Raw genomic sequence first — 14426 nt, 5'->3', positions numbered from 1 at the left:
TAGGAGGAGGTTTTCCTGTGAGATTTGTGAAATTCTCTTCCCGTCTTATCAGTCAAGGTTCTGCGCTCTAACCGGGAACAGACTTTTTTTAAAAAATTAATTAATTAATTAATTATATATATAATTTATTGTCAAATTGGTTTCCATACAACACCCAGTGCTCATCCCAACAGGTAACTTCTTAACTGCTGTCACGAGCAATGAGGACAGCCACAAAGTCATAATGAAGACCACACAGTGGCAGTGGGTTTGAATTTTCATTCCAGGGGTGGGGTCACCTCCAGCTTAGATTTCACAAGCTGGGCAAAAGCAGCACCCCCCCTCCCCCCCCGCCAGCTCTGCTGAGGCAAGAAGGAACCACCTGGTCACCGTGTGAGTTTCTGTTGTGGGTCTCACACCGCAGAACACAACGCCTGGGATTGCTGTGCTGGCGTTCAGCACTTTTCCCCTTAAACCCGACCTCATCCCAGTTCACAAGGAGGGGCAAAAGCTGAAAAAACACCCAGAGCCACAGAGTTCCCAAGCCATTGTTCTAACAGCCCAAAAGTCGATAGGATTGTGGTCTGTGTGCGGTCAGTAAGTGTGCTGACAGCAGAGCCGTGAGTGTGAGAATATGGCGCTTATAATCACAGTCATTTCCACCCACAGAAACACGTAACCTCACAAGCACCTGTTCACCCCCACACCGGCCCTTCATGTCTTCCTGTCATTTTCTTTGGACCACATCTGATTCACAAAATGCCAGGCTCAGCTCGAGTGTGGGACGAGCCAGACCACACATAGGGCATAGGACCTGGAGGAGAGGGCCAAGGTTCTCACAGACATCCACGCAGAAATGCACATTTTGTTCCCCAAGATAACCTCCGCTGCAGGTCTCCCTATTGTGTCTCTCCCAGAAGTTTCTGTTCATGTACATCTGAGTGATTTCAGCAGAAAGTGAAGATAAACCCAGCAGTGGCGGGCAAAGAAAATGTCTGTCGGAAGGGTGGTTAATTTTACGTGTCAACCTGACTGGGCTGAGGGAGGCACCAGACAGCTAATAAAACGTTCTTTCTGGGTGTGGCAGTGAGGGGGTCTGTGGAAGAGATTAGCATTTGAATCAGTATACTGAGTAAAGCAGATGGCCCTCACTAACGTGGGTGGGCATCCTCCAATCCATTGAAGGCCTAAATAGAACAAAAAGGTGAAGGAAGGGTGAATTTGCTCTCCCTGCTTGAGCTGAGACATCCATCTTCTCGGACATTATTGCTCCTGGTTCTTGGGCTTTCAAACTCAGACCATGGCTTAGCCCCTCCCCCACACCACATGCATAATTCTCAGGCCTTTAGACTCAGACTGGGTTACACCATCCACCAGCTTTCCTGGTTCTCTAGCTTGTGGACAGCAGGTCATGGGACTCCACGGCCTGCATACCCTCCTGAGCCAATTCGTATGTAGGACATTTATATACATATCTCCTATTGGTTCTGTTTCTCTGGAGAGCCTTTAATACAGTCAGCCTTGTGGTTAGACTGAGGTTTGTAAGTTAAACTTATGAAAGGAAATGAGAAAGTCGAAGTGGAGCCCGGTTCACCAGCCAGGTGCCGCCTTCCTTCAGGATCAGTCTTCCTTTGGGGCCTCAGTATCCATCACTGCCTGGGACCAGCTAATCCATCCAGGAGATTCCCATAAGCACCACCCCAAAAGGGGAGAGTTAAGTTCTCAGCTCCTCTCGTGCCCTTTGGCCTCTTGGCAGCTCTGTTCTCTCCGCAAGCCTGGAACAGCTTGCTTGTGGTGCATACAGCAAGTGGGTGCCAGGTTACAAACTAAAAAGTTCTGTTTTGCAGTGTTATGGTTGTTCCCCTGTGAGGAGCTGGCTGGGTCTGTTTCATCGGACCTGACCAAGGAGCTCCTGCTCCTATGTAAGCTGTTTCCTTCCTGACGAGACCCACAGCTCTTCCGTTTTTCAGATGGTGACAGCAGTGTTCTTGAGGGTTCTTTACGGAGCCACAGGGGCTGGGCTGCCAGGGGCTGTGTCTGCTGGGCGTCTAGGGAAGATGTTCGTTCCATACCCTGTAAGGCCTGATTACTGCTTCAGTGAGAAAAGGGTCCCAAAGAAAAGGCACTTCTTATTGGTGGTTCTCCCCAAACTGAAATAATTATCTTTCATCCTGCTAACTTTATCCTGCTGTGACCGGTTTGGTTCGAGGAATTATTTTTGCTTTTGAAGGCAAATGTTCTTTCCTCTCGCATCTGCTCACCACCAGCTTTCCAAACAGGCAATGACAGACCATCGAGTAAAATGTTATATCCCCTGGATAAAGCACTTATGTGTTTCCTCAAGAAAGCCATATGCAACATCCCCCCCTTCCGAGCAAGTGTCTGTGTGAATCTGACTTCTCTCTGGGGTTAACTGAGCCAAAAATAAATCACTCCCTTGGCTGCAAGGAGAGGCTGACCTGCCATTCTGCAAGATTACAATCCGTAATCAGCCTACCGATCCCTTCTGCTGATTGAAGCCAGAAGACTGGGCTGTATTAAAAGATAGCTGAGGAAATGACACAGAATAGCACATTTTCACCTCTTTTCCAAAGCAAAGAGAGTTGCTCCCAGATGCTGTTTCTGCAGTCCAACTTCTGACTCGCAAACTGTTCAAGAAGGAGGTTGTGGATGGCAAAGAGCCCGCATGACCTAACCTTCATGTTGTAACACGCACACATGCAGATGGTGGAAACCAGGAGACATTGGGAAGAAGGGGCTCAGGCTCAGCCTGTGGCTAAACCCCTACAGTTCACAGGTCAAAACATCAAGATGCCCTCACACCCACTGGGATGGCTGCTTTCCAAAACAACAAACAAAAGAGCAAGTGTTGGTGAGGATGTGGAGAAATTGGAACCTTTGTGCCACGTTGGTGGGAATGTAAAATGGTGTCACTTATATGGAAAACAAGTATGGTGGTTCTTCAAAAAGTTAAAAATAGAGCTACCATATGATCCAGCAATTCTACTTCTGAGTATATGTCCAAAAGAATTCAAAGCAGAGTCTTGAAGAGAGATTTGCACACCCATGTTCACGGCAGCCTTATTCCCAATAGCTGAAATGTGGAAACTACCCAAGTGTCTATTGATAGACGAATGGAGCAGGAAGGAAATTCTGCAGTATGCTGCAATATGGAAGAACCTTGAGGACATTATGCTGAGGGAAATATGCCAGTCAAGGAAGGACGAATTCTGTGAGATTCCACGGATATGAGGCTCTTAGAGTGGTCAGAATCACAAAGACGGAAAGTGTAATGGTGGTGGCCAGAGGCTGAGGGGAGGGTAGAAATGGACAGTTGTCATTTAATGGGTATACAGTTTCGGTTTTATGAGGTGAAAAGAGTCCTGGAAATGGATGGTGATGATGGTAGCACAACATTATGAGTATATTTAAAACCACTTAACGGTACTCTTAAAATGGTTAAAATGGCAAGTTTTTATGTGTATTTTACAATTACAAAAAAATTGGAAGAAAAAAAAAGACACAAAGGCCCAGAGTAGTCAAGTAACTTGGCCCAGAGTCACACAGCTGGCTACCCCAGGGCTAAGCTTTTGGTTGCCCCCGGATCCACGCACCAGCGTTCCCGCCCTCGCCCGCCACGTCCTCCTGCCCACGCCCGCCACGTCCTCCCGCCCACGCCCGCCACGTCCTCCCGCCCACGTCCGCCACGTCATCCCACCCTCGCCCACCAAGACCTCCCGCCCACGCCTGCCGCAACCTCCTGCAAGTTACGGACGCCAATGAACTGTGTGTTGGTTAAGCAGCCACGGAGGGTGCATGTGTTTAAGGTATTTGTCCTTTCAACCAAATTTTTTTCCTTCCCTATAACCGTGTATTTGTCATATTCAGAGCCTGCTCCAGCCTCAGAAGCCTTCTATCACTAACAAGTTCAGAATTTTAAAAGGCATATATAAAACCAGAGCGCTCATAGCCCAACTTGCTTATAAAAGGACAAACCCGTGTAAAAGAGTAACATAAGTGGCCAAAGCCTGGGTTGATCTGAGCTATTTGGAAAGTGCTAAGGATAATTTTTTAAAAGGAGGTAGGGAGAGATTTTGAAAGTCGCCTATAGGACAAGAAAGCAAAACAAAAGATTGGTGTCCCTTATTTAAAAAAAACAAGAAACAGTTCAATCTTATTATGTTTTATTGTTTGTTATTTCCATGCTGCAGATCTTCTGTGATTTCTCTTTGCTCCTTACTATGGCTTGTTAAGTCAAGTTCTGGCCCCTCTGTGTTCCATCTCCCACTCTTCTCTGTGCTCCAGCCATTCTGGCCTGTTTTTATTAAATACTCACTAGCGTCTTTCCCATCACATCCTGCCCCCCACCCACCATCTCCCTAGTAAACTCATCCATATCCTTTCACTCTCAGTCAGAACATTGCTTTTGTAGGAAGACCCTCCTCGAGGCCCATACTAGCTTACCACCCCCAGAGTACCATCCTTCTCCTCTGGTAACTCTTAGTTCCTGTACAACACCTGTCTTTCCTGCCAGATTATTAACTCTAAGACTGTTTTTGGCTTGTGGGCTCTCAGATACCCAACAGCCAACACAGTAAGTACTTAGTAAACATTTGTTGGGTGAATGAATTCTTGAATGAATAGTTGATAGAGCAAAGGAAACAATACATGCATGACAAAGGAATATAGGAAGGGAGAGATGTGATTAGTCAGGAAAGACTTAAATGAAGTGAGAGATCATCCAGCTGGTTCTAGAAGGAGATGAATATGAATTAGCAAAGAGGAGGCAGGAAGTCCATGGGGAGCAGTGGGAGAAGCAAGAAAGTCTGAGGCAGAGTCCAGTCCTCATGGACTCTGCCTTGACCATGAGTGAGTTATTTTGATTTCCTTTATATGTTCCCCATCAACAGTATGATTAAAGTATGATGTAACAGTATGATACAACCCAGAAAAAGGCAGAACATGCATTTCGTAGAAGAGAATTGGAATCCAAGATAGTACTTGCGTTAAAAATGTCAGCTCCAGGTAAATATTATATAAACATAGTGCTGAATTTTAGAGCTGTTGTTGGTTAAACCCTGAGACACAAAGTGTCATTAGAAGAGAGGAGGAAAGAGGTAGATTTTGAAAACTACAGATCAACAAGCTTGATATTAATTCACAGTAAAATTCTAGAACCAGTTACAAAAAGTGGTCTGTGACCATCCTTACAGAAGAAAGCATTAATCACTGAGCATTAGCAGAGGTTCACTAAGAACAAACCATGCAAAGCTAATGTGTCCTTTTTTCACAGGATTACCAGACTGGGAGATCAAATCTCAAATCTCAGAGTACAAATCCCATCTAAGCTAAAAAATAATTTTAAAATATTAAAAAAAAAACCATCTCAACTTTGAGAAATCCAGTATGCTATTATACCTCCTCCTAGAGAGTCACAGTGCATATAGCACATTAAAGGTTCTGAGAAGTCCAGCATCAAAGAAACCTGTTTAATATTATTCAGCTGAGCAAATGTTCCACAGAACACCCTTGGAGAAAGGATGGATTGGGAAAATTTCAGCGAGGAGTTTTGCAGTCTTTTATTGTATAAACTGTGAAGGAAATGAAAAAATATGGGGTTAAAATAGCCCATTGGAATCACAACTGTACTAAAAACATTGATTAGTCATTAGTAGCCACTCTGCGGGAGGTCTCTAATAGTATGTCTTGAGGCTTTGCCCTTGGTCCTGGCATGTTCAGCATTCTTACAGTGACTTGTCTCACAACATTGAAGACCAAACCTAATTTTAAAATTTTCAGGTGTCCTAAAGTGTGAGAAGCTAATATGCTATATAACACATTGAAATACTGTCTCAAACCAAGAGAGGAATCCAACAGAGTTCCATTAAAAATTTGTTCGAATCAATAGTGAAAGTAAAGGATAGATTACCTCTGACTTTGAACTAGCTCATATGAAAAAGACATGGGGTTGTAGCTGTATCAGGCAAATGTGTGATAGGGCTACCATGCTTCTGACGTCAGTGAAGCCATCCTGGCAGGTAAAATGGCTTGCAAGGCAAGCACGGGAGGCAAGATGGTCTGGCCACTCTAGGAATGGTATTCCAGTCTTATGTTGCATTTTGAGAGTGACATTGACAAATTGGAGCATGTCTAAAGAATGGCCACCATCAGGAAAGTTCTGGAGAACATGTGCTGTAAGGAGGAAAGTGAAGAAACCAGGGACATTTAGGTGGTCTGTAGAAGAGGTATTAAGGAACATGTTGATAACTGACTTTGGGGGGCAGTGTAGTCGAGTAGAAATAAAGTGAGTTTGTGCTCCAATCTCTGCTCTAGTACTTCTAGGCTGTGTGTTCTTGGACAGGTTTCTTAACATCTCTTATCTTCTGAGCCCTTAGATAAGAAGTCATCATCCCTATTTAGTGGGGTTATTGCGATGTCCTGAAGCAGAATAGGTGGTCAAAATGAGCTTCTCTTTCCTTTGTCCATACAAAGGGCAGTCATAGCAATCAGAAAGGTGATTCATTTGATATAGATCCAGGGGGTAAACTGGGACGAGTAGGAGAATTCCTCTAAGGGAGGTACATTTGGCTGATGAAAAATAGGAACTTTGTAGTAACTAAAACCTGGAAAACAAAGGAACTGACTTAGTTGCCTTTAAGTTGACAGAGGAACTTCCGCAGATTGTTAGAAGAGATCCCTGCTTTGGTAAGAGGTGCGATTAGATGACTCCCAGATCTCTTCCAATTCTGAGATTCCATGATTCATAGATACAGCTAGACTGTATCGTTCTCTTCCATATGTGGTCAACTCATATATATTCAACCTCCATGTTCATATATATTGAAGAGATACTTAGGCATACTTCAAATTGTTCTTGGGCCATTTCCTATGTAAATGGGGGCTTTCTCTCCTATTTGGGCGCTCCGTTACAGCCTAGTTCAGGGATTTGTTCTCAATGGGCACTTAATAAATGTTCATGTGTTCAAATCTTGACTCTACATCTTGGCCATGTGACCTTTGGCAAATTGCTCTCTGGGCTTCCATTTCCCCATCTGTAAGATAGAGATAGCAATAACAGCTTTATGAGATAAAATGAATAGAATATTTTAAGTCCTTAGAAAAATAGTAAGTTTACAATCAATGTTAGATATTATTATCTTTGTAGTTGTTGTCAGTGAACTTGAATCTGTTTACTGCTTATGTATAAGTTTTCTGACTGCACAGTAAGAGTCTTAGGGATGAATTGGTTCTTCCTGTACCATCTCCCCAGTACCTAATATTTTGTCCTAAAGAGTGTTCTCGGTTATCATGCCCCAAAGCCTACTTAAGTCTATTACCCTGGTTCCCATAGCATTAACGGTGGGGACAAAGACATATCAACTGGAAAAAAAGCAAAAGTGGAAACACTGAAGTGGGGGCAATTTAGCCTTGGCCAGAAAATCGATGACAAGGCCAGAGCTGGTCTGAAACATCGTCTTGGGGGAACGCCCGGCATGCAGTCAGTCCATGCTGGAGACTAAGCTAGCCTTAGCTGTGGCCCTGCCTTTTGTTGTTGACCTCTGCAGAAGGGGGAGTGTTTGTGGGCATGTGCTGGGGGGCCCTGTGAGCATCTGCTGACAGAGTCTGTACCTTGGTTAGTGCCTAGTCCAGCGTGGGCCATGGCCTAGACCTAGAGATATTTGACCAGGAAGGGAGACAGGGAGGAAGGAGGAAGGAAGGGAAGGAGAATGAAGGAGAGATCCTTTTTTAAAAAGGATCGCAATTAAAAAAACATATAAAATTTACCATCCTGACCATTTTTAAATGTATAATTTTGTAATGTTAAGTATATTCACATTGCTGTGCAACAGGTCTTTAAAACTTTTTCATCTTGTAAAACCAAAACGTTCATTAAACAATTCTCCATTTACCCCTCCCTCCACCTCCTGGCAACCACCACTCTATTTTCTGTTTCTGTTAATTTAACTACTTTAGATACCTTGTGTAAATGGACCTATTATTTGTCTTTTTGTGACTGGCTTGTTTCAATTAGCATAATGTCCTCAAAGTTCATCCATGGAAGTCCATGTGACAGGACTTCCTTCCTTTTTAAGGGTGAATAATACTCCATTGAAGATATAGAGATAGATGATAGATAGATAGATAGATCACATTTCATCTATCCATTCATCCATTGATTATCACTTAGGTGGCTTCCACCTCTTGGCTATTGTGAATAATGCCATGAGCATAGCTGTGCAAATACAGAAGTGCTTTTGGGCGGGGGGCACATAGGTGGCTCAGTCGGTTAAGCATCCAACTTAGGTTCAGGTCATGATCTTGCAGCTCCTGAGTTTGAGCCCTGCATTGGGCTCTGTGCTGACAGCTCAGAGCCTGGAGCCTTCTTCCAATTCTGTATCTCCCTCTCTCTGCCCCTCCCCTGCTTGCTTTTTGTGTGTGTGTCTCTCTGTCCCAAAAATAAATAAACATTAAAAAAAATAAACATTGAAAAAAACATTAAAAAAGAAATGCTTTTTAAAAAATGTTTATTTATTTTTGAGAGAGAGAGCATAAGTGAGGAGGGGCAGAGAGAGAGCTGGACAGAGGATCTGAAGTGGGCTCTGCACTGAAAGCAGCAGCAAACCCGATGCAGGGCTTGAACTCACAAACTGTGAGATCATGACCTGAGCTAAAGTCAGATGCCCAACCGACTGAGCCCTCCAGGTGTCCCTAGAAATGCTTTTAAAGGAATAGAGAAGTTAAGATTTTGGAAACGTGGGAGGGGAGATTTAGGGAAACAAATTTGTAGAGACAAAGAAAAAACTCAAAAAAGCAATCCATGCCCAAAATGGCAATTTTGAAAGAATACCAGTGAACAGTTGGCCAAGAAAAGTCATTAGTCATGGATTATTGAGTTGTAAGGAACAGAACCCGCTCATACTAGCTCAAGAGAAGTGCTTATCAGAACACAGGGGTGTCTCATGGCACCCAAAGTGGGGCGAGGGAAGGACTGGATCCAGAAACTTGAGTTTAAAACCAAGTTCCTCTCTTCATCTTATAGAACCTACATTTGTTCTTTCAATTGCAGACATTGCTGTTCTAGGCTTTGAGGATGCAACTGTAAATAAAACCGACTTTACCCTGGGGAAGGTGAGTAATAAGCAACTAAATAAACAAGAAATTCCAAATTCTGTAAATTGAATGAAGAGAAAAGCAAATTCTGTGAGAAAGAATATCAGGGAGGTGAAGGTGGCAGAGGGACCTAGCGGATCATTGATTGCTGCTCTGAGGAGGTACACTGAGGCTTCAAGCACAAGGATGAGGAGGTGAAAGCCATATGCCAGGCAGAGGAGATGTTACGTTAAGGAAGTGAGAGAAAGCCATGAGCCTGGAGCAAGGTGGGCGAGGGATGGTATAGCAGATGGAAAGGAAAGGAGTGTAATGGGAGACACCAGATCATTCAGAGCCTTGTTGACTATGGAATGAATTTCTTTTCTAGTGCAATGGAAATCCATTGACAAGTTATAACCTGAGGAGTAACAATATCTGATTTATGTCTCTAGAAGATCCTTTTGGAAGTCAGGTGGAGAGTGGATTGAGAAGGGGAAAGGGCGAGAGAGGGAGCAGGAGTGGGAATGTCATAGACAGTGGCTTAGGCCTCCACCAGGGAGGTGGAGAGAAGGGGGAATAGTCAAGACATACTTGGGGGTACATCAGTGTTCCTAGCAGCTTTATTCATGATAGGCAAAAAGTGAAAACCGCATATGCTTATCAACAGATGAGTGGATAAACAAATTGTGGTATATCCATACAGTAGAATAGTATTCACCCATAAAAAGGAATGAAGGACTGATACATGGTCCATTGTGGATAAGCCTTTAAAAATTGTGCTAATCGAAACAAGCCAGTCACTCAAGCCTCATATATTTTTTTTTTTTATCTCATTCTTATGGAAGTCCAGAAGAGAGAAATCGTAAAGACAGAAGGTAGATTAGTGGTTGCCTAGGACAAAGGGGTGGGACTGGTGGGAGGGAAGATGACAGCTAAAGCGTAGGGGGATTTATTTTTGAGGTGATGAAAATCAAAATTGGCTGGGATGATGGTTGCCCATACTGGTGAATATACTGAAACCATTGGATGGTATACTTCAAATGGGTGAATTGTATGCTATGTGAATTATTTCTCAGTAACCCTGTTGAAAAAAAGAGACCACACCTGGAGCAGGACTGACAGGACAAGCTGTTGGTTTGGAGGAGGAGTGTGTAGCCCGTTGTCTCTCTTCCCTCTCTGTGCTTCCGTTTCGTTCCCCTTCTGCTCTGTGGCTGGGCTTTCTCTGTGCACAGGAGAAAAGAGGCTGTCCTAGGATCTACTCTACACTGCATCCAGCCCCCACGCTCTTACTCGTACAATAGAAATCTCTGTAGTGGTACCTGGGTGGCTCAGTCTGTTACGCATCTGACTCTTCATTTCAGCTCAGATCACGATCTCACTGTTCATGAGTTCAAGCCCCACATTGGGCTCTGCGCTGACAGCACAGAGCCTGCTGAGGATTCTCTCTCCCTCTTTTTCTCAACCCCCCTCCCCACTTACAATCTTACATGTGCTTTCTCTCTCTCAAAATAAATAAATAAACTAAAAAAAAAAAAAAAGAGAGAAGAAAAGAAAAGAAATCTCTGTAGACCAGTTTCAAGCTCCCTGGATGGAGACATGTTTGCCTAACCAGGCCGCCCCTTAGTAGGTCTGTGTGGGATGAGCGGTCCCCATCCTCAGAGGTAATAGCAGTCTATTTTCAGAGTTTTCTAACAGAACCAACATATAATGAGCACCTTTCATGTGCCACATACAGTGTCAACTGCTCTCACATCCCTAATCCCGTATAATCCTTTATCGACACTGTATGAAAGCATTTGCTGACTCAAAGAAACTGTCTCAGTTGGGTTCAACTTGTGGTGTATGCATAATGTCACGTCAAGGCCACAACTGGTAAACTCTTCTACCCCAGGGTAGGAGGAGGCCTCCTTGAAATGGGATTACCAGCCACAGAGTGTGCTTTGCAGAGAATAGTGTTTTCAGTTCACCAAAACACAGGGCTCAGCGTTCCTTCTGGTTAGTCGCATTGGCCAACAGAGAGATGTTTCTAAAAAATGCTTTAAAACCAGTCTGATGGGGAGAGAAATCTGTTACAAAAACTATTTGGATCTTGAACATTAGCAATCTGTAAATTCTCTGTTTAAAAATAGTCCCTGGCCTTCCTGATCTGACATTGCTCTTTGGAAAGAATGATGGCAAATGCCCGAGGCTGAAGGTGCAGAGCGAGCCACGAGGAAAATCCATATTCTTTAACTTAATCAGTGTTTGTGGAGTAGGCAGAACCCAAATCCAAACCATATTTTCCAAAAAGATTTTCCCTGTTAATTCTTAAATCCATGTGTATTATATGAGAAATCTAATCCATATGTTTCTTACTCATTTACACTTAACTCATCAAAGCACTTCCTCTGAAGAGCTATTTGATGTCCAAGGAGACTTTAGAGACTTTTTTTTTCTTTTTAACAAGCCTTTGTTCTTGGAAATAAAGAAGCTGCTGAAATTGTTATATGCAAAGAGTAAATGAACTTGAACCCCAGAAAGGTTAAACTTTGTTTCAAGGAGGTTCTATATTCAGAAGAAACCACTTTAGGAATGAGCTCTTTTCCTTTTAAATTCTTTTTAGGAGGGGCCTCCAGATGGGTGCTTGGATTTTCATGCCAAAACAATTTGCTCTTCAGCTGTTGTTGGTAGGCACCATTAGATAGATAAAGTCCATCTCATTAAGGCATTCCTAGGTGGTCTTCAACTTTTTAGTTAGAAGAAACCACACCTAATTTTGGTCTCTATCTGATAATTTGTGGCAAAATCTGCCCCATGCAAGATGCATCCTTCGAGATTCCCAAGATGTGTGTTAGAAAGAACAAAGCTCTGGGATAAAAGAGGTGCCATGAAACCATAGGGCAGGACCACCTCCCTTCCCCTTCGATCAGGATCATGCCCAAGCCATCTCAGAGAGTATGAACTCATAACCTCTGTCTTCTCCCACTCTGACATTTTTTCTTACTTTGCTAACACTTACCTTTATGCTTCGTTCATGTCCAATTTTATTGTGCATCTCTTAGCATAGCTGTCCTGGGGCTGTGAGGGAAGGAAAGAAGTAGAAGGCACTATCCCTACCCCTGAGAGGCTCATCATTTCACTAGGACACAAAGTAATCCAAGTGAGTTTATCAGGCGTGTGCTTGGTGGATATTCCAGGACTTCCAAGAAGGGAAGGACAGTCAAGGACAGACAGAGCATTAAAAGCTTCCCAGGGCACGTGGACCCTGGGGTCTGGGAATAACAGCCTGAGTATTGATCTGACTGTATCCAGATGAAGATGAAAGCACCCTGGGCTGGCATCATTTGGACACTCCTTCAAATTGATGTGCTAAAAATATTTGCTTGATATTTGCCAGAAGAGAAACTGAGGACTGAATGTGTAAGGCATGCAGGACTGAAGGTGGCAGGACTCACGGTCTCTATCACCTCTACAATTCCACTCTACCCAAACCCATCCACCCCACCCAGAAAACCCAAGCCAGACAGTCAGCAACGGGCCTATTCGGTGACCGTCAGTTGTGACTTTTCATGCCCGTAAGGAATCTTAGAGCCCATTGAAAGTACTCTCCTTTTGTTCTAGTAAATACAGATTTCTTCACCTTGTAGCATTTCTAATGATGCTTTAGCACCCTTATGGTCTAAACCCTTATGGACTATTCTTGGACAACTGCCTACTTGGGATGACGTGAAAAACGGGCAAATATTTGGCTCAGTGCATAGAGACAAGGAATAAAAATGAATAAGAGAAAATAAGGTCTAAGGAACCAGCATTGTTTATTTTCTCCTATGTTCCAGCCTAGTGCTTGATGTCATACAAGCATGTTATTGTTTGTTCTCTATAACAGCACTACAAGGCAGGCGTTGTGATCCCATTTGACAGATGAAAAAGGAGACACGTAGAGGCTAACACACTTGCCCATGGGCAGCTAATAAGTGAAGCTTGGATACAAACCCAATGTAGGGTTAGGATAGATTCGCGGCAGGGGAGAGGGGCGGTTGGGTGAAGATCAAAGTCAGGAAGCGCAATGAAGAGCCATTGAGAAACCCAGGGATAAAAGGAAGTAGCAGTGAGCTAGAAACAGGGCATATTAGTGACTGCCACATTTGAGGGTCGGGAGTGGGTTTGGAGGGAGAGGAAAAGAAGTTTCTGGTCATGAGAAAACATTGGTAACATTGGTGACTGAGAAAACATTGGAACCTGGGTGTCAAGGGAGGGCATGGGTTTGAAGAGAAAGATGCTGAAACTGTTGTATTTGAGGTTCTGGAAGAACTTCAGTGTAGGTTTCTGGTCTGTGCTGGAGAGCGGTCAGTGCTGGACCAGAGGACACTAATGGGACACCAGACAAGGAAACAGAGCAGCTCACTGAACAGTGAACCTTTGGGACCACCATACTGTGTTTCTCATGATACAGTATCTCTGCTTCTCAGAGGAGACTCTGCTACCTCTGGTGTGGAACCCTGGGAAATGGAGGGCTTGCTTTTGGTTGTCCCAGTGATTGGATGCCCTTGGTCTTCAACAGACCTACAGGGTATACAGGGATACAAGATGTCCCATGATGCACGGGACAGCTCTGCCCAACGCAGAATCACTCTGGGATCCTCTGGATTTCTAAATATCCCATTGGACATTCACTTAGGTGAAAGCTCTATTTATAAGTCTCTGGGCCTAAAATCGAAATTTCCATATATACATAGATATTTTGCTCCACTTAAATTTATACTCTGTTTTGTAAGAATGTAATCATAAAAATAAAAAATTGTACTTCGATTTGTTGGAATTTGACTGAGCTGTCACATTTCAGAAAATCATGTTTCTGATGGCAATGTCATTCCTAGAATTTGAATTATTACTCTTCATAAATAGCTCTCCCACTAATGATGATTCTGCGTATGTGCGCAACTGTGATTACTTTGTCTTCAAGTACTCATGCCTAACCATCAGCTGAAATACATTTTCTCCTATGGATTCCTTTCCTTTCATTTATCCTTCATATTATAGTTAGGCCATTATATCGATTTTTTTAATTATGCATGTAGGTGAATTATATGTAACTTTCATTTCAGGAGAGTGAAGGAGGTGTTACAAGTCGATTGTTATAAGGGAGGGTTGAGACTAATGGAGTTGAGAACTACTGGTTCTAGACTAACACCATCCTATAGAAATATAATGCAAGCTACAAATAAAACTTCCAGGCTTCTAACAGCCACCTTAGAAAAATTAAAAGGATAGAGTATTATCATGCAGTCTTAAAAAGGAAAAGAATCCTGTCACATGCTACAGCATGGATGAACCTTGAGGACATTATGCTAAGTAAAATAAGCCAGACACAAAAAGAC

General features: G+C 43.3%; 1 long non-coding RNA gene across 1 annotated transcript; it reads left to right on the top strand.

Annotated features, from left to right (window-relative positions):
* Positions 1-360: 360 nt before the first annotated feature.
* Positions 361-14055, top strand: LOC147571978 (uncharacterized). The gene is made up of 2 exons (XR_015246508.1): positions 361-3806; positions 9047-14055. It is a non-coding gene; the product is annotated as an uncharacterized LOC147571978 (long non-coding RNA).
* Positions 14056-14426: the final 371 nt, after the last annotated feature.

Source organism: Puma concolor, chromosome F2 (assembly GCF_028749965.1).
Source record: "Puma concolor isolate L17-30 chromosome F2, mPumCon1.1.hap2, whole genome shotgun sequence".
NCBI lineage: Eukaryota > Metazoa > Chordata > Mammalia > Carnivora > Felidae > Puma > Puma concolor.
Note: the sequence above shows the minus strand (reverse complement) of the source record. Positions and strands in the feature narration are given on the sequence as shown.